The sequence below is a fragment of the Equus przewalskii genome, chromosome 14 (genome assembly GCF_037783145.1).
Source record: "Equus przewalskii isolate Varuska chromosome 14, EquPr2, whole genome shotgun sequence".
Taxonomy (NCBI): Eukaryota; Metazoa; Chordata; class Mammalia; order Perissodactyla; family Equidae; genus Equus; species Equus przewalskii.
Genome location: NC_091844.1, coordinates 28,981,342 through 29,004,454, shown reverse-complemented (window position 1 = coordinate 29,004,454; position 23,113 = coordinate 28,981,342). Strand labels below are relative to the sequence as shown.

The window sequence follows — 23,113 nt, the reverse complement described above, 5'->3', positions numbered from 1 at the left end:
TTTTTTAAAGATTGGCATCTGAGCTAACAACTGTTGCTAATCTTCTTTTTATTTTTCTGCTTTTTCTCCCCAAATCCCCCCAGTACATAGTTGTATATTTCAGTTGTGGGTCCTTCTAGTTGTGGCATGTGGGATGCTGCCTCAGCGTGGCCTGACGAGCGGTGTCGTGTCTGTGCCCAGGATCTGAACTGGTGAAACCCTGGGTTGCCAAAGCGGAGCATGCAAACTTAACTGCTCGGCCACGGGGCTGGCCCCTCTCCTGAAATATTTAATATTTGCAATGAAAAAAGGGAACTTTGCAATGGAGAATCTTGGCAGACATCACTTTAGCCAAGTTATCAAAGTTAACATCACCAGTAATGCATATTAGCATAATGTGCTCCCTGATGTGTTGCCTCACTTCACAGTGGATAAATCTATTAGATTTACATTATTCAGCCTAATTTTAATACTGTTATTAATTCAGTTTTACATTAAGGAGTCTCTTACAGTATGGCTAAACAGAGTTACTCTGTGTATATAATATTTCCACCTTATAGTTAAGAAGGCAGCATATCATAATGGTGAGCACTGGGCTTGGAAAAGAGGAGGGGAAAAAATGTTTATTCAGCTTCCACATGTGGTAGCCATGGCAATGAGAGACTTACATATATTATCTCATTTAATACTCATGATAACCATGAGGTAGGTGGTGGTATCCTTGTTTACCCCCTGGGAAACTGAGACACTGACATTGCTACTTTGTTGGCAAACAGCATTGTCTCAAGTAATACTGTTTGTAAGCAGCAGAATGGGCATTCAAACGCAGCCTGTTTAATCAGATCAAGAGCTTGTTCACTACATGGTACTGTCTGCCTGAATCTTGAATCCTACTTCAGCTCTTCTACCAACTATCCTCTTGGACAAGTCGTTTAATATCTTTGGCATTCATATGTAGATGATGGTGGAAGGAAAGGGTTGGAAAAGTGAAAGGTCCCTTATAGCTCCAAAAGTTACTAATTGGGAATTGGATTGGGGCAAAAAAAAAAACAAGGTCAATCTCTGGTTTCAAGTGTTATAAATGGTAGGGTGCTATAGAGATCATTACTGATTCTTTTCCTTTTTTAATGTTTAGAAATTAAAAGATGGACAAGTTTATATACAATACTTAAACTCTTCAAAGTGATAAAATGCCAGGTTATTGGAGCTGAATTCCTTGAATGAGAAGAAAATAATAGATGTTTATAAATATGTATAATAATAATAGGCATAATAATAATATAATGTCATGAACACATGACAATATAATAATAATGTCATGTGTTCAGAATGTACTAAATGCCAGGCATTGTAGTGGATGCTTATATCATTTTATGCTTAGTATAATCATCAAGGATAGATATTATTACCTCAATTTATAGATTTTAAAAACCTAATACTTAGGGAAATTAAATGTTTTGCCCAAGATCACATGGCCGTTAAGTGTTGGAGATAGCATTTGAACCTGGATTTGTCTGACTCCAGAGTCCATAAATAATTCAAGCTATATACATAAAACATGTGTAAATATATATGTATTAAATATATATATATTTTTTAACTTTTAATTTTGAGATAATTTTAGACTTGCAAAGAGGAGTTGCACAAATAGTGATAAGAGTTCCTGTATTATCTATTGCTGTGTAACATATTACCCTGACATGTAGCAGCTTAAAACAATAAATATTATCCCAAAGTTTCTGTGGTTCAGAAATCCAGGTGTGGCTTAGCTGGGTGCTTCTGGCTCAAGGTCTCTTACAAGGTTACAGACAAGGTATTGGCTGCAGCTGTGGTCTCATCTCAAGGCTTGACTGAGAGGGTGTACTTCCAAGCTCACTCACATGGCTGTTGGCCAAAGACATCAGTTCCTTCCTTCCTTAAGGCAGCTCAAATACGACAGCTAAGCTTCTCTCAGAGTGAGCAAGTGAGAGAGCAAGAGAAGGTGCCCAAGACAAAAGCTGCAGTCTGTCTGTAACCTATGGAAGTGAATCTCACCACTCTGCCACATTTCTATTTGATAGAAATGAATCGCTATTTCCCGTCCATCCTCAAGGATTAAGGATTACACAAGGGCATGAATACCAGGAGGCAGAAGTCATTGGGGAATATGTTAAAGGTTGCCCATGTGCCCTTTACCAAAACTTCCCCTTATGTTAACATCTTATCATAACATCATAACCTTAAAACATTTACTAAAACTAAGAAATTATCCTTCATATAAAATTATTACTAAAGTATAGACTGATTTGGATTTCACCTGGTTTTTCCATAAATGAACCTAAATGAACAGAAAGTTTCAGATCCAACCCAAGATCCCACCTTGCGTTTTATTGTCTTGTCTCCTCAGGCTCCTCCAATCTGTGGCTGTTTCTCAGTCTTTCCTTGTTTCACATGACCTTGACACTTTGGAGAGAATTGATTAGTTGTTTTGGAGAAAGTCTTTCCATTTGGCTTTGTGTGATGTTGCCTCAAGATTCGACTGAGATTATGCGTTCTCAGTGCGTCTCATCAGGGAGCACATTGTTGATATGCATAATTGGTGATGTTAACCTTGATCACTTAGTTAAAGTGGTGTCTACCCAGATTCTCCACTGTAAAGTTACTGTTTTTTCTTTGTAAATACTAAATATTTGCGGGAGGTACTGATAGACTGTGCAAATATCCTGTTTGTGCTTAAACTTTAATCACTAATTTTAGCATTCATCAGTGGATTTTGCCTGTAGCAATTATTACTCTGGTATTCTAATGGAGTTTTAAAATTTCTATCATTCCTTCCACATTTATTAATTGAAATTCTTCTATAAGCAAGAGCTATTGTTCCTCCCCCATTTGTTTATTCTTTTAATTATTCATGTACATCACGTGGACTCAGGAACATTTATTTCATTCTTTGGATTATAATCTAATAGTACTCAAAAGTTGTTTCAGTTATAGCTATTGAGAACACTTTCTTATTGGCTCCTTTACCCTGCCCTAGCCCTGAAATCAACCCTCGTTTCTTTTCTTTGGAGAATAGGATTTATTCTTTTTCTTTTTTTCCCCCCAGCTTTATTGATAGAACATTGTGTAAGTTTAAAAGTTTGATGGACACATATATTGCAAAACAGTCACCACCATAGCATTAGCTAACACATCCATCATGTCACATAATTACCTTTTTTTGGTGGTAAGAACATTTAAAATCTACTCTCATAACAACTTTCAAGTGTATAATACATTATTAACTATCATCACAGTGCTCGCATAGATCCCCATAACTTATTCATCTTCTAATTGGAAGTTTGTACCCTTTGACCAATATCTCCTCATTTCCGCCTCCCCCAGCTCCTTGTAGCCACCATTCTACTCTTTGTTTCCATGAGTTCATCTTTGTTAAATTCCACATATAACTGATATACAATATTTGTCTTTCTCTCTCTGACTTATTTCACTTAGGATAATGCCCTCAAAGTCCACCTATGTTGCTGCAAATGACAGGATTTCCTGCTTTCTAATGGCTGCATAATATTCCTCTGTATAGGTATACCACATCTTCTTTTTCAGTTCAATTGTGGATGGACACTTAGGGTGTTTCCACATCTTGGCTGTTGTAAATAATGCTGCGGTAAACATGGGAGTGCAGATATCGCTTCAATATCTCGTTTTCATTTCCTTTGGATCTATACCCAGAAATGAGATTGCTGGATATGATAGTTCTATTTTTAATTTTTTGAGGAAACTACCTGATGTTTTCCAGTGTCTGCACCAATTTACATTCCCACCAACAGTGCACAAGGGTTCCCTTTTCTCTCCATTCTTGCAAACAGTTGTTGTCTCTTGTCTTTTTAATGATGGTCATTCTAACAGGTGTGAAGTGATACCTCATTGTGGTTTTGATTTGCATTTCCCTGATCATTAGTGATGTTGAGCACCTTTTCATGTACCAGTTGGCCATTTGTATGTCTTCTTTGGAAAAATCTCTATTCAGATTCTCTGCCCATTTTTGAATTGGATTGTTTGTTTTTTTGTTATGCAGTTGTATGAGTTCTTTATATATTTTGGATATTAATCCTTTATCTGATATATGGGTTGCAAATATTTTCTCCCATTCTGTATGTTGCCCTTTTCATTTCATTGATTGTTTCTTTTGCTGTACAGAAGATTTTCTATTTGATGTAGTCCCACTTACTGATTTTTGCTTTTGTTGCTTGTGCTTTTGGTGTCACATCCAAAAACTGCTTGCCAAGACAAATGTCAGGGAGTTTTTTCTCTATGTTTTCTTCTAGGAGTTTTACAGTTTTAAGTCTTATATTTAAATCTTTAGTACATTTTGTGTTAATTTTTGTGAGTGGTGTGAGATGGGAGTCCAATTTCAATTTTCTGCATGTAGTTATCCAATTTTCCCAGCACCATTTATTGAAGAGACTATCCTTTCCCCATTGTATATTCTTGGTTCCCTTGTCAAATATTACTTGACTATGCAGGGATTTATTTCTGTGCTCTCTATTCTGTTCCATTGGTTTCTGTGTCTATTTTTATGCCAGTACCATACTGTTTTGATTTCTGTGGTTTTGTGGTGTAGTTTGAAATCAGAAAGAGTGATGCCTCTGATTTTTTGTTCTTCTTTCCCAGAATTGTTTTGGCTATTCAGGATCTTTGTGGCACCATACAAATTTTAGGATTGTTTTTTCTCTTTCTATGAAAAATGCCATTGAAATTTTGATAAGGATTGCATTGAATCTATGAATGGCTTTGGGTAGTATGGACATTTTAACAGTGTTAATTCTTCTGGTCCATAAACATGGGATATTTTTCCATTTGTTTGTGTCTTCCTCAATTTCTTTCATCAAAGTCTTGTAGCTTTCAGTGTACAGAACTTTCACTTCCTTGATTAAATTTATTCCTAGGTATTTTATTGGGTTCAATGCTGTTGTGAATAGGATTGTTTTCTTTATCTCTTTTTCGGATATTTTATTGTTAGTGTATGGAAACAGAACTGATTTTGTATCTGCAGCTTTACTGAGTTCATTGATTAGTTCTAACAGGTTTTTGGTGGACTCTTTAGGGTTTTCTTTATATAAGATCATTTCATCTGCAAAAGACTATTTTAATTCTTCATTTCTGATTTGGATGCCTTCTGTTTGTTTTTCTTGCCTTATTGCTCTGGCTAGGACTTCAGTACTATGTTGAATAAGAGTGGTAAGAGAAGCACCTTTATCTATTTTCTGATCTTAGAGTAAAAGCTTTAACCTTTCACCATTGAGTATGAAGTTAACTGAGGGTTTGTCATACATGACCTTTATTATGTTGAGATATGTCCCTTCTACACCCAATTTGTTGAAAGTTTTTGTTATGAAAGGATGTTGTATTTTGTTGAATGCTTTTTCTTAATCTATTGAGGTAATTATATGATTTTTATCTTTCATTCCATTAAAGTGGCATATCACATACTGATTTGCAAATGTTGAACCATTCTAGCATCCCAGAGATAAATCCCAATTGATCATGGTGCATGATTCTTTTAATACACTGTTGAATTTGGTGTGCTAATATTTATTTTTTTTACTTTTTATTGAGATTATGATAGTTTACAACCTTGTGAAATTTCACTTGTACATTATTATTTGTCAGTCATATTGTAGGTGCACCACTTCACCCTTTGTACCCACCCCCCAACCCCCTTTCCCCTGGTAACCACCAATCTATTCTCTTTGTCTACGTGTTTAACTTCCACACATGAGTGGAGTCATACAGAGATTGTCTTTCTCTATCTGGCTTATTTCACTTAACATAATACCCTCAAGGTCTACCCATGTTCTTGTGAATGGAATGATTTTATCTTTTTTTATGGCTGAGTAGTTTTCCATTGTGTATATATATATATATATATATATACACCATATCTTCTTTATCCAATCATCAGTTGATGGGCCCTTAGGTTGCTTCCACGTCTTGGCTATTGTGAATAATGCTCTAGTGAACATAGGTGTGCATGGGTCTTTTTGAATTGCTGATTTCAAGTTCTTTGGATAGATACCCAGTAGTGGGATGGCTGAGTCATATGGTATTTCTATTTTTAACTTTTTGAGAAATCTCCATACTGTTTTCCATAGTGGCTGTACCAATTTCCCTTCCCACCAGCAGCATATGAGGGTTCCTTTTTCTCCACAACCTCTCCAACATTTGTTATTTTTTGTTTTTGTTATTTTAGCCATTCTAACAGGTATAAGGTGATATCTTAGTGTAGTTTTGATTTGCATTTCCCTGATGATCAGCAATGATGAGCATCTTTTCATGTGCCTATTGGCCATCTGTGTATCTTCTTTGGAGAAATGTCTGTTTATGTCCCCTGCCCATTTTTTGATTGGGTTGTTTAACTTTTTTGTTGTTGAGTTGTGTGAGTTCTTTATAAATTATGGAGATGAACCCTTTGTCAGATATATGATTTGCAATTATTTTTTCACAATTGGTGGGTTGTTTTTTTGTTTCAATCCTATTTTCCCTTGCCTTGTAGAAGCTCTTTAGTCTGATGAAGTCCCATTTGTTTATTCTTTCTGTTGTTTCCCTTGTCTCAGAAGACATGGTGTCCAAAAAGATCCTTTTAAGGCTGATGTCAAAGAGTGTACTGCCTATATTTCCTTCTAGAAGTTGTATGGTTTCAGGTCTCACCTTTAAGTCTTTGATCCATTTTGAGTTTATTTTTGTGAGTGGTGTAAAAGAATGGTCGATTTTCATTCTTTTACATGTGACTGTCCAGTTTTCCCAATACCATTTGTTGAAGAGACTTTCTTTTCTCCATTGTATGTTCTCAGCCCCTTTGTCAAAGATTAGCTGTCTATAGATGTGTAGTTTTTGAAGTGCTAATATTTTATTGAGAATTTTTGTGCCTGTGTTCATCAAGGATATTGGTCTGTAGTTTTCTTACAGTGTCCTTATCTGGCTTTGGTATCAGGGTAATGCTGGCCTTGTAAAGTGAGTTTGGGAATGTTCCTTCCTCTTCAGTTTTTGGACAAGTTTGAGAAGGATTGGTGTTCTTTCTTCTTTAAATGTTTGGTAGAATTCACCAGTGAAACCATCTGGTCTTGTACTTTTCTTTGTTGGGAGGTTTTTGATTACTGATTCAATCTCCTTATTTTCTACTTATTCACAATTGGTAAGTTGTATGTTTCTAGGAATTTATTCATTTCTTCTAGGTTATCCAATTTTTTGGCATACAGTTGTTCATAAGAGTCTCTTGTGATCCTGTGTATTTCTGTGGTATCAGTTGTAATGTCTTCTCTTTCATATCTCATTTATCTCATTTTATTTATTTGAGTCTCCTCTCTTTTTTTCTTAGTCTAGCTAAAGGTTTGTTAATTTTGTTTATCTTTTCAAAATGTCAGATCTTAATTTCATTGATCTTTTCTGTTGTTTTTCTGGTCTTTTTTTCATTTATTTCTGCTCTGATCTTTGTTATTTCCTTCCTCTGCTAACTTTGGGCTAATTTATTCTTATTTTTTTAGTTCCTTGAGGTATAAAGTTAGATTATTTGTATTAAACTTTTCTTTTTTCTTAATATAGCCATTTATTGCTATGAATGTCCCTCTTAGAACTGCTTTTGCCACATCCCGTAGGTTTTGGTATGTTGTGTTTCCATTTTCATTTGTTTCAATATGTTTTTGCTTTCCCGTTTCATTTTTTTGTTTGATACATTGGTTGTTCAGGATTGCATTACTTAATTTCCATATATGTGTAAGATTTCCTGCTTTCCTCATGGTATTGATTTCTAGTTTCATATCATTGTGGTCAGAAAAGGTACTTGGTATGATTTCAGCCTTCCTAAATTTACTAAGATTTGTTTTGTGACCTATCATATGATTTATCCTGGAGAATATTCCATTCATGCTTGATAAGAATGTGTATTCTGCTGCTGTTAGATGGCATGCTCTATATAAGTCTTTTAGGTCCATTGGTCTAAAGTATGATACAAGTCCAATGTTTCGTTGTTGATTTTCCTTCTAGATGCTCCATTTGTTATTGAAAGTAGGGTATTTAAAAACATGAAAGTAGAGGGAGTAAAAGGTTAGTGGGGTTTTTTTTTTCAGGTTAAGTTGTTATCATACAAAATAGATTTTTATATCTATAAGGCGTTTTATGTAGGCTTCGTGGTATCCATAAAGCAAAAATGTATAGTAGATTAAGAAAAGATACAGAGAGGGGTGTTGGAACATATCACAATGGAAAATCACCAATTCACAAAGGAAGGCAGTAAGAGAAGAAGAAAGGAACAAGGAAACTACAGCACCAGAAAACAATAAGATGGCATTAGTAAGTCCTTACTTATCAATAATTACTCTAAATGTAAGTGAGTTGAATTCTCTAGTCAAAAAGCATAGAGTGACTGGATGTGAAAAAACAATACCTGACTATGTACTGCATACAAGAGACTCACTCCAGCTTTAAGGACACACAGGCTCAAAGTGAAGAGATGGAAAAAGTTATTCCATGCAAGTGGAAACCAAAAGAGAGCAGGGGTAGCAATATTTATATCAGATAAAGTAGACTTTGCAGACAAAAACAGTAACAAGAGACAAGGAAAGTTATTATATAGTAATAAATGGGTCAATTCATCAAGATATAACAATCATAAATATATACACACCCAACATTGGAGCACCTAAATATATTAAGCAAATACTAACATATCTGAAGGGAGAAATGGACAACAATACACTAATAGTAGAAGACTTCAATACCCCACTTTCATCAATGGAGAACAGTATTTAGAAACCAAAATATAAGCACCAGCTTTGCTCATTACTACTAGGATGTCACTGTTTATAGCCCCTCTCAGTGAATAAAGCTAAGAATTATATGTATGTATATAAACTTGTGCAAGTACCTACATCTGTATTCATTTCCATCTCTATTAATTTGTGTGTATTTGTGTGTGTATATATATATTTTTAACCTCAGGTCGATATTGATAGCTCCAACTAATCCAGAACCACAGGGTTGATTTTAGCGTTTTTTCTTTCTTTCTTTGTAACTTCTTTCTCTAATGGTGATAAATCTGGCTCTCATTGTCTACAGTATATTTACGTTAATATATAAATAAAGTAGTTTCAGAATTCTTAACCCGTACCCAGGTGAGAAACAAATTCTCCAACTAGAGTACAGTGTTTATGTGTAGTTTCTCTTGAATTTAGCATTACAGTATCCAGTGAAAACACTGTTTACTGATGTTTTTTAGGTCAGCTTCTTTCTTCCCTATACCCTTCCACGTGAGTTTGTGGCTCATTTATAATATAGTTAGATTCATTTGTCACATCCTGCATTCCACTTTCCTTCCCACATCTTGGTTAATTTTTTTAATTAACATACTGTAAAATTCACTTTTTGTGGTGAACTGCATACAAAGCATTTCCATCAATCCAAAAATTCCCACATGCTATCCCTTTATAGACAATCCTTTCCCTGACCCCTGGCAGTTCCTGGTCTATTTTCTTCCCTCTAGTTCTGCCTTTCCAGAAATCGTAAAATATGTAACAGCCTTTTGGGTTTTTGGCTTCTTTTACTTTGCAAAAACAGTTAAGATTCATTCATCGTGTTTTGTGAGTCAGTAGTCTTTTACTTTTTATTGCTTTATTAAGAAAATTGTATATTATATTACAATTTCATTGTATAGATAACCGCAGTTTGTTTATCCATGCATTCACTCTTGGAAGGATATTTTGGTTGTTTCCAGTTTGATTACAATTAGAGTTGTTATAAACATTTGTGTACCAGTTTTTGTTGCTGTAGCATAAATACTCAGGAGTGGGATCGCTGAGTTATGTTATATATGTGTATGTTTTAACTTTATAACAACTGTTTAGACTAAACTCTGCTAAATTGTTTTTCCAGAGTGGCTGTACCTTTACATTCCCACTAGCAACGTATGGAGTGTTCCAGTTACTCTACATCCTTGCCAACATGTGGTATTGTCAGTATATTTTAGCCATTTTTATAGGTGTACAGTGGTATTTCAATAGGGTTTCCAGTTATATTTCCCTAATGGCTTTTCTTCTTTTAATGTATTTTTTTTACCATCCTCTTTGGTGAAGTGATTTCTTTTCTTTTCTTTTTTTTTTGTGGAAGATTAGCCCTGAGCTAACTGCTGCCAGTTCTCCTCTTTTTGCTGAGAAAGACTGGTCCTGAGCTAACATCCCTGCCCCTCTTCCTCTACTTTATGTGTGGGGTGCCTGCCACAGCATGGCTTGCCAAGCGGTGCCATGTCTGCACCCAGAATTCGAACAGGTGAACCCCAGGCCACGGAAGCGGGACGTGCGCACTTAACCACTGCGCCACCGGGCCGGCCCAGTGAAGTGATTTCTTAAATAGTGTTTTTTATTTTCTTACTGTTGAGTTTTGAGAGTTCTTAATATGTTTTAGATACGGGCCTTTGCTGGATATGTTATTATTATTATTTTTTTAAGGTATGCTTTATGGTGAGGAAGATTGGCCCTGAACTAACATCTGTTGCCAATCTTCCTCTTTTTTTTTTTCCTCCCTAAAGCCCCAGTACTTAGTTGTATATCCTAGTGGTAAGTCCTTCTAGTTCTTCTTCTATGCGGGATGCTGCCACAGCATAGCTTGGTGAGCAGTGTGTAGGTCTGTGCCTGGGATCCGAACCAGTGAACCCCAGGCCACTGAAGCAAAGCGTGCGGACTTAACCACTATGCCACCAGGCTAGCCCCTGGATATGTTATTTGCAAATAGTTTCTCATAGTATGTGACTTGTCTTTTCATCCTCTTAATAGGGTTTTTTGCAGACAAATGGTTTTGATTTTGTTGAAGTCCAATTGATTTTTTTGTGGCTCGTGCAATTGAGTTGACAGTAGTTTTCTTTCAGCACTTTAAAATTCTGCTTCCTTCTGAATTCCATGATTTCTGATGAGAAATCTACAGTTATTTGAATCATTATGCCCCTATGAGTAAGAAGCAATGTTTTTATATCTTCCATCATATTTGGGGAGTTTTCAGCCCTTCTTTCTTCAAATATTTTTTCTGTACCGCACTCTTTCTCCTCTCCTTTTACGTCTCTGATGACACAAATGTTAAATGTTTTGGTATTATCTAACAGGTCCCTGAAGCTCTGTTGATTTTTTTTTCAATCTTTTTTTTCTCTATTGTTCAAATGGAATCATTTCTATTGCTCTGTCTTGGAGTTCACTAAGTCTTTCCTTTGACATTTCCATTCTGCTCATGAGCTCATCCAGTCAGTATTTTATTTGTTATATCACTTTGTAGTTCTAAAATTTCTGTAATTTCTTCTCTATGTATTTTGTTTCTTTGCTGAAACTTTGTCTCTCCATTTGTTTCAAGGGTATCCACCCCTACTTGTTGGAGCATTTTAATAGCTTCTTTAAAGTTTTTGTCAGATAATTCTAACACTTCTTTCATCACAGTATTGATATCAGTTGATTGCCTATTCCTTTGTGAGTTTTTTCTGATTCTTCATATGCTGAGTAATTTTGGATTGTATTTCATAATATTATGAGATACCTGGTTTCATTTAAATCCTGTAGAGAATTTTGATGTTTTTGTTTTATCAGTCAGTCAACCCATTTGAGCTCAGGTTACGTATTCCAGTCAGCCTTCTGTGGGTTGTAGTTCCATGTCAGTTCAGTTTTCAAAACTTCTGCAGTGCTATTCAGATCTGATCTGCATGTGTGTATCCAGTGGCCAGTCTGAGACTTGGGCAGTAAGCATCCCATACTCCAGTTCTCAAAATGTAGGTACAGTAGTCCCCCCTTATCCATGGTTTTGCTTTCCACAGTTTCATTTACTTGCAGTCAACCATGGTCTGAAAATATTAAATGGAAAATTACAGAAATAAACAATTGATCAATTTGAAATTGTGCACCATTCTGAATAGCATGATGAAATTTCATACCATCCCACTCCATCCCACCCAGAATGTGCATCAGTCCTCTGTCCAGAGTATCCACGCTGTGTACTCTACCCACCCGTTAGTCACTTAGTAGCCATCTTGATTGTCAGATCGACTGTCATGGTATCATAGTGCTTGTGTTCAAGTAACTCTTGTTTTAGGTAATAGTAGCATAAGAGTAGTGATGCTGGACATATTCGGATATGTTAAAGAGAAGCCGTAAAGTGTTTCCTTTAAGAGAAATGGTGAAAGTTCTCAACTTAATAAGGAAAGAAAAAAATTGTATGCTGAGGTTGCTAAGATCTATGTTATTACAGCACATTGTTTTAATTATTTTATTATTAGTTACTGTTATTAATCTTTTACTGTGCCTCGTTTATAAATTAAACTTTATCATAGGTATGTATAATACACTTGATCTTAGTGTATATAGGGTTTGGTACTATCTGGGGTTTCAGGCATCCACTGGGGGTCTTGGAATGTATTCCTCCGTGGATCAGGGGGGACTATTGTGTGCTGTTTAGGTTCAGATCCACACATGCATAGCTCAGGGGTAAGCCCAGGAGTTTATAGACCCTATTAAGGAGTTGCTTTCCTCTATGATTTCCCTTTGAGCTCTCTTTTTCTGATCCTTAGGATAGAAAGCAGAGGCTTATTTTACCCCTCTCTTCTGAGTACTTCTTATGATTACTTTGTGTCAGTGCCAAGTGGTTCAGTACAGAGAGAGAAAAAAAATCAACCAGACTTCACTCCGCACTCTTGAGATCACATCTCCTCTGGTGGGATAGGAAGGTTTCCCTCCCTCAAAATTTTAAGCTCCTTGTGGCCCCATTACTGCTGGACCACTACTACCATGAAATTACCTGAGTGTTGAGATTACTAGAAGGAAAAAAAAATGGGAATTTTCACGCTATTTCCACTCTCACTCCTCAAGCCAGAATAGAGGGCTTCTCCTGGAGCTCTCTCTGTCTGTGCTAATACCCACTTCGAGTTTCAGACTGTATTAAGTTCAAGCCAGACAATGCCAAAGGAAATAAAAATGCTAAACTCATCACCATTTTAATGGTACTTCAACTCTTGATCGTCATCAATTTGCCTGTTTCTGTTATTTTTCAGAGTTTTCCAATAGCTACTCTGTGTAGTCTGTCTAGGTTTTATAGCTGCATTCAGTAGGAGAGATAAGATGGGTTATGGTGACCAAGAACTGGAACCAAATGTACCATTTTTTGTTGCCGTCAACAGCATATGCAAGTTCCAGTTACTCCACATCCTTGGCAACACTTGATACTTCCAGTTGTTTTTACTTTTAGCCATTCTATATGTGGGTGTAAAATAGTATGTTATTGTGGCTTTAATTTGTATTTCCCTGATGACTCATGATGCTGTGAGCATCTTTTCTGTGCTTCTTGGCCATTTGTATATCTTTATTTATGAAATGTCTGTTCACTTTTGTCCATTGGATTGTTTGTCTCATTATTATAAGAATTGTTTATATATTCCAGATACAAATCCTCTGTGTGTTGTGAATATTTCCTCACAGTCTCTGATTTGATTTTCATTTTCTTGCTGGTATCTTTTAAAGAAGAAAAAGTTTTAATTTTTATGGAATACAGTTTGTAAATTTTTTTTATGGTTAGTACTTTTGTATGTCTTGTCTAAGAAAATGTTGCCTAACCCAGTGTTGTGAAAGTTTTCTTCTATATTTTCATCTAGAAATAAAACTTTAGCTTTATGTTTTAAGTCTGTGATCTATTTCAAATTAATTTTTGTATATGCTGTAATTTATGCAGTTGAGAATCATTTTCTCCCATGTGGACATTCCAGCACCATTTTTGAAATAGTGATTATTTTCTTATTGAATTTAGTTGGCACTTTTGTCAGAAATCAACTGACCTTTTATGTATAGATTTATTTTAAGAGTTTCTGCTCTGTTCTTTTGATCTGTTTATCTCTCTTTATACCAATAACGTGATGTCTTAATTAGGGTAGCTTTATAGTAAGTCTCTTGAAATCAGGTTATGTCCTCTAACCTTGTTTTTATTTTCAATGTTATTTTTGCTATTTTAAGTTCTTGCATTTCCATATAAATTTTAGAATAAGATCCTCAATTTCTCTAGAAAAGCCTCCTAGGATTTTATTTGGTATTGTGTTGAATCTATTGACCATTTTGAGAATGATTGATATTGATATCTTAATAATATATTTGAGTCTTCCCATGCATAGACTTTTTTTTTTTACTTATTTAATGCCTCTCAGTAACATGTTATAATTTTCAGTGTGGAGGCCTTATATATCTTTCATTAAATTTATTCCTAAGTATTTTTTGTTTTTTGCTACTGTTGTATATGGTATTTTAAAATTTGTGTCTTCTAGTTATATGTTGCTTCTATATAGAAATAACTCCTGTCAAGCCAATTTGCAAATGTCAACAAATTAATTTTAATTTTAATTTCTTACTCATTGGGTCAGAGCTTCCTTGGTCACTATGGGATAATTTAGGGCAGTGGGTGCTATGACCATAGGGAAATTTAGGCAAGGCAATAAATAGTTCCAGTGATTAAGTTGAGGCATACCTAATTGTCCTCTGTTTTATGTTCAGTAATTCTCTTAAGACTTAGGGAGTGCCTTGTTTAAATTTAGTGAGATCCCCATATACTGTCTATTCTTCAAAGACAGTCATGTTGCTGGGGAACAAACAAAGCTGTTTTACTCCTTCCTTTCCAATCTTCATGTGTTTATTTCTTTTTCTTGCTTAATGCCCTGGCTAGGATATTCAATATAATATCAAGTAGAAGTAGTAAGAGCAGACATCTTGCCTATTCCCCATCTTTGAGGGGTGAGGGAGTGGATTTAGTATTTCGTCAAGTTTGATGTTACCTGTAGATTTTTAATGGATTCCCTTTATCAGACTAAGGATATCCTGTACTATTCTTAGTTTGCTGTGAGTTTTTATCATGATGAGTGGCTATTGAATTTTGTTAAATGCTTTTCCTGCTCTGTTGAGATGGTTATAGGTGTTTTCTCCTTTTTTTCTGATGACATCATGAATTACATTGATTAGATTTTGAATGTTAAAGTTATCTTGCATTACTGGGATAAACCCTACTTGATTATGATAAATGGTCCTTTTTTATGTTTGTTTCTAAATTCAATTTGCTAATATTGGTCTATAATCTTGAAGTGGCCTGATATCAGATTTATGGTGGCTTTGGAAAAAAATGGGAAATGTTCCCTCTCCATTTTCTGAGTTTGTGTTATATTAGTATTATTTGATTTAAATCTACCATATTACATTTGCTTTCTATTTGTACCATCTGGTTTTTGTTCCTTCTTTTCTGCCTTCTTTTGTATTAATCATGTATCTTTCATTATTCTATTTTCCTGTCGTTACTGGCTTTTTTAAATATAATTTTTGTTTATTTTTTAGTGGGGTGGACACCCTACCCAAAATTTGGTTCAGTTATCAAGGCTTATGACACTCTCACACCAAGATAATTTCAGGGGACGTCTGTTATTCACATGAAGGACTCTTGGGAAGAGCTGGTTGGGCACAAGCAGGTCCAGGCTGGCTTGGGCCAAAGCTGAGGGAGTGGGTTGGGCTTATAGTGGCTAGAAAGTAGAACTGGGAAAAATGTTCATGGGTGGGGGGTGGTTAAATTTTCTCCTGGTACCAAAGAGGGAGACACTCACACCCAGGTTTTCTTATCAATCTGTCCAGATGTGGGGCCAAAGGTGAGGCTTAAAAAGAAGTCAGTATAGTCAAACATCAAAAATGGAGTTAGACTCATTACAGTGGTTGTTGTAGAGATTACCGTATGCATCCTTAATTTATATCTTATCCTTCATTGCTAGATACAGCTTACCTAATATTTTGTTTAGGATTTTTACATCTGTGTTCATGAGGGATATGCACCTCTAATTTTCTTTCTTGTGATATCTTTGTCTGATTTATGTATGAGCATTGGGCTGACCTCATAAATATATTGGGACACTCTGAAAGAGTTTGTGTAAGATTGGTATTATTTCTTTCTTAGATATTTGGCGCAATTCACCAGTGAAGCCATCTTGGCCTGAAGTTCTTATTACAGATTCAATTTCTTTAGTAGATAGGACTATGCAGGTTTTCTTTTTTTTCCTAGCATCAGTTTTAAAAGCGTTTTTCAAGAAATTTTGTCTGTTTGTGCTAAGTTCTGAAAATTTATTGACATGACTTATTTTCATAATATCCTATTATCTACTCAATTTCTGAATCTCTAGTGATATTAGCTTTTTTATGTTTGATATTAGTAATTTGTATTTTCTCTTTTTTTGTTTGGTCACTCTTGCTAAGGGTTTAACAATTTGGATCTTGTTGATCCTCTAGTGTGTGTTTTCTATTTCATTGATTTCTGCTTTGATCTTTTGTTTTTTTGTTTTTGCTGAGGAAGATTTGCCCTGAGCTAACATCTGAGCCAGTCTTCTTCTATTTTGTATGTGAGTCACTGCCACAGCATGGCCACTGATGAGTGGTGTAGGTCTGTGCCCAGAAACTGAACCTGGGCTGCCGAAGCACAGTATGCTGAACTTAACCACTAGGCCATGGGCCAGCCCTGTTTTATCTTTGTTTCCTTCCGTTTTGGGTTTTAACTGGATGGTCTTTTTCTACCTTTCTGAGAATAGATACTTAATTTTTTTACATATTCATTAATTTTAATTAATTTTTAGTTATCTAATGTACACTGATTTTTACATAGCTTTTTTTTTTTTTTTTTTTTTTGCTGAGAAAGACTGGCCCTGAGCTAACATTGTGCCCATCTTCTTCTACTTTATATGTGGGATGTCTGCCACAGGATGGCTTGACAAGTGGTAAGTAGGTCCACACCTGGGATCCAAACTGGCAAACCCCAGGCCACTGAAGTAGAATGTACAAACTTAACTGCTGCGCCACCGAGCCAGCCCTACATAGTTTTTTTTATCATCATCTTTGTTCAAAACATTTTCTCGTTTCTGTTACAGTTCTGTTACAGTTTCATCTTTGTTCCATGGACTTAGTAGAAAGTGTTTCTTAATTTCCAATCATATGAGAACTTTATAATTATTGTTTATTTCTAGTTGATTTTATCATGATCATCAGATTATATTCTGAATGACTTCAGCATATTTAAATTTTTTAAAATTGCTTTATGATATGGTATATTTTTACTTCGATCAATGTGTAATGAAAGGAGTGTGTATTCTGCAGTTGCTGCATGCAATATTCTGTATATGTCAGTTAGGTCCAGTTCATCAACTGTTACGTTGAAATACTCATTTTTACTGAATTTTTGTCTACTTCTTTAATCAGCATCTGAGGACAGCATGTTAATATCTTTTTTATTTTCCTTAGCCATTTGGAGTAAGTTGTTGACCTGCTGCCTCATCATTTTCCTATAAAAAGAACATTATCCTACAAAACCACAATAAAGCCATGAAAATCAGGAAATTAGTGTCAGTTTACTACAGGCACCATTCGTATTTTTCCACTTGTCCCAATGAGATTTTTATAACAAAAGGAAGCAGGTCAAAATCACATTGTATTTAATTGGCATGACTCTTTAATTTCCTTTAATCTGGAACAGTTCCTCATTCTTTCCTTGAGTTTAATGGTCTTGATGCTTTTGAAGATTACAGGCCAGTTCCTTTGTAGAATGTCTTTCACTTTGGGTTTCTCTGATGTTTCTTCATGATTAGGTTTAGGTATTTTTGGTAGGAATATCACAGGAGTGACACTGAATTCTTCTCATAACATCTTTTTAGGTGTGGCACAATTTTTATTTGTCCCACTGCTGACACTTATCACTTTAATTACTTAATAAGGTTGTGGCTGTTAGGTTCCTCCACTAGAAAGTTACTCTTTTCTTTCCCCTTTGTAATTATGTATTTTGTGGGGAAATACTTTGAAATCATATAAATATCTCATTCTTCAGCAAACTTTTAGTTTGTTTATTAATATCTGTACAGAATCATGCTTTCTTATTTCATTTGGTAGGTTATGGTCTGTTGTTATCTTTTTAAAAAAGTTTTTTTATTTAAAAAATACATAGACTCATAAGAGATTATTTAGTTCAGAAAGTCCAGGTATCCAACACTCAGTCCTCCGTTGGTAATCTCTTACATAATTGTAGTGCCTTATCAAAACTACAAATTGACATTGGCACGTTTCAATTAACTAGACTACAGACCTCAATCAAATTTCACTAGTTTTTGCGTGCACTCAGTTTTTTGAATGCATATGTGTATAATTCTGTGAAATTTAATCATTATAGGTTCACATAACCACCACCATAAGCAGGATACAGAAGTGTTCTGTCACCACAAAGGAATTCCCTTGGGCCTGCCCCTGTATAGTCACACTTCCTCTCCCCTGCCCCTACCCTCTGTCTTTTTTAACCCTTGGTAACCAGTGGTCTGTTTTCCTAGTCTATGATTTTGTCATTTTGAGAATGTGAAACGAGTTAGCAACAGTGACTCCATTTTGTACCCTAGACTCCATCTTGTTAAAAATATGAAACTGTGCTGACCTCACTGACTTGCCAAAAGAAATTTATTTGCTGAGAATGGACTTTATGAAGGATTGTGCAAACATATACTTTTTCTGGTAACAACAAGATGTTCTTGAGTAAACTAATGAACTGTAACATAAATTTGCCCTCCCTAATAAACAACTGAGGTAATTGTGCTGAGCTCTCCTTTTTACTAATAAAAACTCCTGACTTTTACTCCTTAGAGAGACGCTTTTCTGGCTGGCGCCAGAAGCCATGTTCCCCGAACTGCAATTCTAAGAACCTAAATAAACACTCTCCTTTTGTTTTGCAGTTGCCTCTTTTTTCTAAGTTGACAAGAATGTTAGATAAATGAAATCATATAGCATGTAACCTTTGAGATTAACTCTTTTTACTCATCATAATAACCTGGAGATCCATTCAAGTTGTGGTGTACCAATAATTGATTACTTTTTATTGCTAAGTAGTATTCCATTTGATGGATATATCAGAGTTTATTTAACCATTCCACTGTTGAAGGACATTTGGATTGTTTCCAGTTTTTAACTGTTACTAAGAAAGCTGCTGTGAACATTCAAATATTTATTTTTACGTGAACCTAAGTTTTTATTTCTCTAGCACAGTGATTCTCAACCAGGGATGATTTTGGCCCCCAGGATACATTTGGTCATATCTGAAGACATTTTTGATTGTCACAACTAGGAAAGAATTTTGCTATTGACATCAAGGATGCTGCTGAATATCCTAGAATACACAGTATAGTCCCCCATAACAAATAATTTTTTGGTTCAAAATGTTAGTAGTGCCAAGGTTGAGAAACTCTGCTCTAGGATAGATGCCCATAAGTCTGATTGTTGGGTTATATGGTAAGTATATGTTTATTTTGTAAGAAAATGCCTAACTGTTTTCTAGAGTGATTGTACCGTTTTATATTTCTACTAGCAATGTATGAGAGATCCACTTTTGCCATTTTCTAATTGCATTGTTTGGGTTTTTTCATTTTTTTTTTTTTTTTTTTTTGAGGAAGATTAGCCCTGAGCTAACATCTGCCACCAAGCCTCCTCTTTTTTGCTGAGGAAAACTGGCCCTGAGCTAACATCCATGCCTATCTTCCTCCACTTCATATGTGGGACGCCTACCGCAGCATGGCTTGACAAGCTATGCCCAGGTCTGCACCCAGGATTCAAACCAGTGAACCCTGGGCCGCCGAAGCGGAACATGTGAACTTAACCACTGTGCCACAGGGCTGGCCCCTAGGTTTTTTTTTTTTTACTGTTGAATTTAGAGAGTTTTTATCTATTCTGAATGCAGGTCTTTTGTTGGATATAATATTTGCAAATATTTTACATCATACAAAATCATGTTTTCTTACTGTGTTCAATGTTACTATTATAATTTGTTTTCGTACTCAAAATGTCACTGATTAGATGACCAGTGGCAGCCCCTTCAAGCCAGCTTCTGTATCCTTTTTACAAGTCTCTGTCATTTTTTAAGCATGTCTTTGCTTTCTGGCACAAGATATTTCAGACTCATCTTGTACTTTTTTCCTTTCCCAGCTCTGGAATCAGCCTTTTCTCCAAGGATCCTGGTTTCTGTTAGTGATACTTAGAAGCCAAGATTTGAGCCCTAGGTGTATACATTGCTATTGGGCTGCTCCAAGTCCTCTTAGTGGATATATGTACATATATACATACACACATTCACTTAATATTTATTTCTACATCTGTCTGTATAAAAACCACAAGCTCACACCAGTATATGCAATTCTAATTGAGTCTCATTCTACTTTTCTTCTCTTTCTGTATTTGTAACTCTCTTATCCAATAGTGAGAACCCTCACTTCCTATATGCTTTTTATGTTTATTTACTTGATCAGTCTCCCATTATATAACTAATATCCCACCTCTCTTGCCTTCCTCCCCCCAGCTAGGATAGCCCTCACTCACTTGGATTTTGACTCTCTATTCAGGCTATTTGTGTGGATGCCCATCTCACTCTACTTGGGCTTTGACACTCCATGCTATCTTCAACATGGATAATTTCCCCCCAACTTGGTATCTGACTTCCCCTCATCAGAATGCTCACCACATTCATGTGGACACCCTCCCCACCCTACTTAGGCTCTGACTCCCCACGCTGAACTGCCACCTCACATGGGCATCTTCCTCATCCTGCTTAGGCTTTTGACATCTTTCATTGGGCCTCTCCTCTGCTTTGGGTGCCCTCTTCCTGTTTAGGATCTGACCCAAGATTCCAGGCTACCCCTACCTGGACATCTTCCTTACTCTGGCTCTGACATCTCAGGTGAGGTGCCTCTCCTCACCCTATGAGGTAGATGCCCCTTTTACCCTGCTTGTGCTCGGACTCACCAAACTGGGCCACCTCCAACCTGTAGATGACACCCTTCTCATCATTTAGGAAATCGGACTTCCCAACTCAGTCTGCCTCTCTGTGAAGATATTTTCAGTACTCTGCTCCAGCTCTGACACTCTGTGTCAGGCTGCCCCACTGTAGAGACACCTCCTTATTCTGCTTAGGCTCTAACTCCACATGCCAAGCTGGACCTGCCTCTCCATGGAAACCTTCCTCGTCCTAATCAGTGTGTGATATTGCATACTAGGCCACACCTCCACAGAGATTCTTTCATTGCCGTACTTAGATTCTGATACCCTATGCTAGGCTACTCTTTTACATGGGCACCTTCACACCTTACTCTGGCCCACAGTTGCCCCACCACCAATGGATGCTCACTGTATTCTGTCCACCTAATGGTTTTAAGATTTAATTGTTCAGGAAGAGAAAGGTAAAAGAAAGGGGAGAATAAAAAGGCAGGAGAAGGGAAAGAGAAGAGGAAGGTTATTTTTGATTAGTGTTGGCTTGGTATATCTTTTTCCATTCTTTTACTTTGAACGTATCTATGACCTTATGTTAAAGTATATCTCTTGTGAATAGCATGTAGTTGGGTCTTATTCTTTTTTGTCAATCTTTGTCTTTTAATTGAGATATTTAGTTCATATATATAATATAATTGAGATGGTTGATTTTAAGTTTCGCCGTTTTGCTATTCGTTTTCTATTTGTCTTCTCTGTTCTTTATTAATCAATTATTTTTATTTCCTGTTCTCTTCTGTATTGGATTTTTTTGTTATTTTTTTTCTATCATTCTTTTAGTGGTTATTCTAGACATTATACTTCCTTTACTTTACAATTTACCTTAAATTAATATTCTTACCACTTTATGAGCCATAAAAAATCTAACAACAGTTTAGCTCCATTTGCCTGCTCCTGCTGTTTGTGGTTTTGTTGTCATATATTTCTGTTCTACATATTTATAAATCTCTACAGGACATTATTATTGCATCTTGTTTATTCCATTGTGTATGTGTATATGAAATATAGGACAACATATAAATATATGTATATAAAAATGTGTGTGTGTGTGCATGTATGTGTCAGGCACTTTACTCAGGCACTTTAAGAGCTGCTTATTCTTTTCTGCAGTTCTATACTATGTTGAATCATTTTACTTCAGCCTAAAAAAATTTCTTTTAGTATTTCCTGAGGTCTGCTGAGAATCAGTTGTTATTTATTTATCTGTATTTGATTTTTTAAAGTAGATTACAGTTTTCTAATGAAATTCTCCATATTTTTATCTGTTTTCCCCAATCTTTTGCACTGTTAATATATTAATAATCATTTTGAAGTCTTTTGTGCTAACTCAAGTATCTGACTCCCCTGTAAATCAATTTTTTTGTCTGTTTTTCCTTTGAATTTTTAGTCACTTTTTCTTGTTTCACAAATTTTATAAGTTTTGATTGTGTGCTCAACATTGTGAATAAAAAAATCATAGAGACTGAGGAGAGGATTTGGCCTTTTCTCTGTTAATCAAATAGAGTGGCTGACCACTTCCGTCATTTCAGAAGTTTTACCAGGTCAGAGCTGGGTTGGAGCTCTCATTGACTCATTCTACCTATGATTTTTTTCCTGATTTTTGGCCTCCCTGGATTGTTCTTTAAACTGACAGGTCTTTGATTCTTCAATAATTAAATACAATGAGATACTCAGTTCAGTCTTTCAGATGTTTGAATTCAACTCTTTAGACTCTCAGCCCTCGCAGCTTTAGAATATGGCAGGTGTAAGGGGAGACCCGCCATGCACTTGCTGGAGTTAGACTTTCTCAATGGAAATTTGTCTCATAAGCACTCAAAGATTGCAAGTGATTTCCCTGTTTTTCTGACTCTGCCCCTTTCTTGGGGTTAGCACTTCTGGGTTTTTTATCGTGAGTCTGGTAGGTCTCTAATTCGTCATCTTTGAAAGTTCTCTCTCTCAGGCATTAGTTATTTAGCTTCCTGTCTTATGCAGGTTCAAAATCTGGTTAATGTTTTGAGGAGACTTGATGTTTGTCACAGGCCCCTCTAGTGGGACTTGGTTTGTTATAAGTGTCATGACTATGCAGGAGATTTCACTCTGCTTTTCTGGCTTAGTCCCCCATCCTCCTATACCACCCTAACAGTAAGGAAATGTCCTGCAGAGAAAATCATGTTGGCATTCTGCTACATTTCACGCCATCATACCAGACCATGGGTTTGTCCAAAGCTCTGGTGTTACCTCTTTCCCAGTGGAGCATGTCTGCCTGCACCAAGCCCCTGCTCAGAATCTCCAAAATTCCTCCTCTAGCATAG

The 23,113-nt window shown here is 35.9% G+C and overlaps 1 protein-coding gene across 8 annotated transcripts in view; it reads left to right on the top strand.

The window, feature by feature from the left end:
- ALMS1 (ALMS1 centrosome and basal body associated protein) overlaps positions 1-23,113 on the top strand; it is a 249,363-nt gene that overhangs the window by 136,980 nt on the left and 89,270 nt on the right. The gene's annotated exons all lie outside the window — the stretch shown is intronic.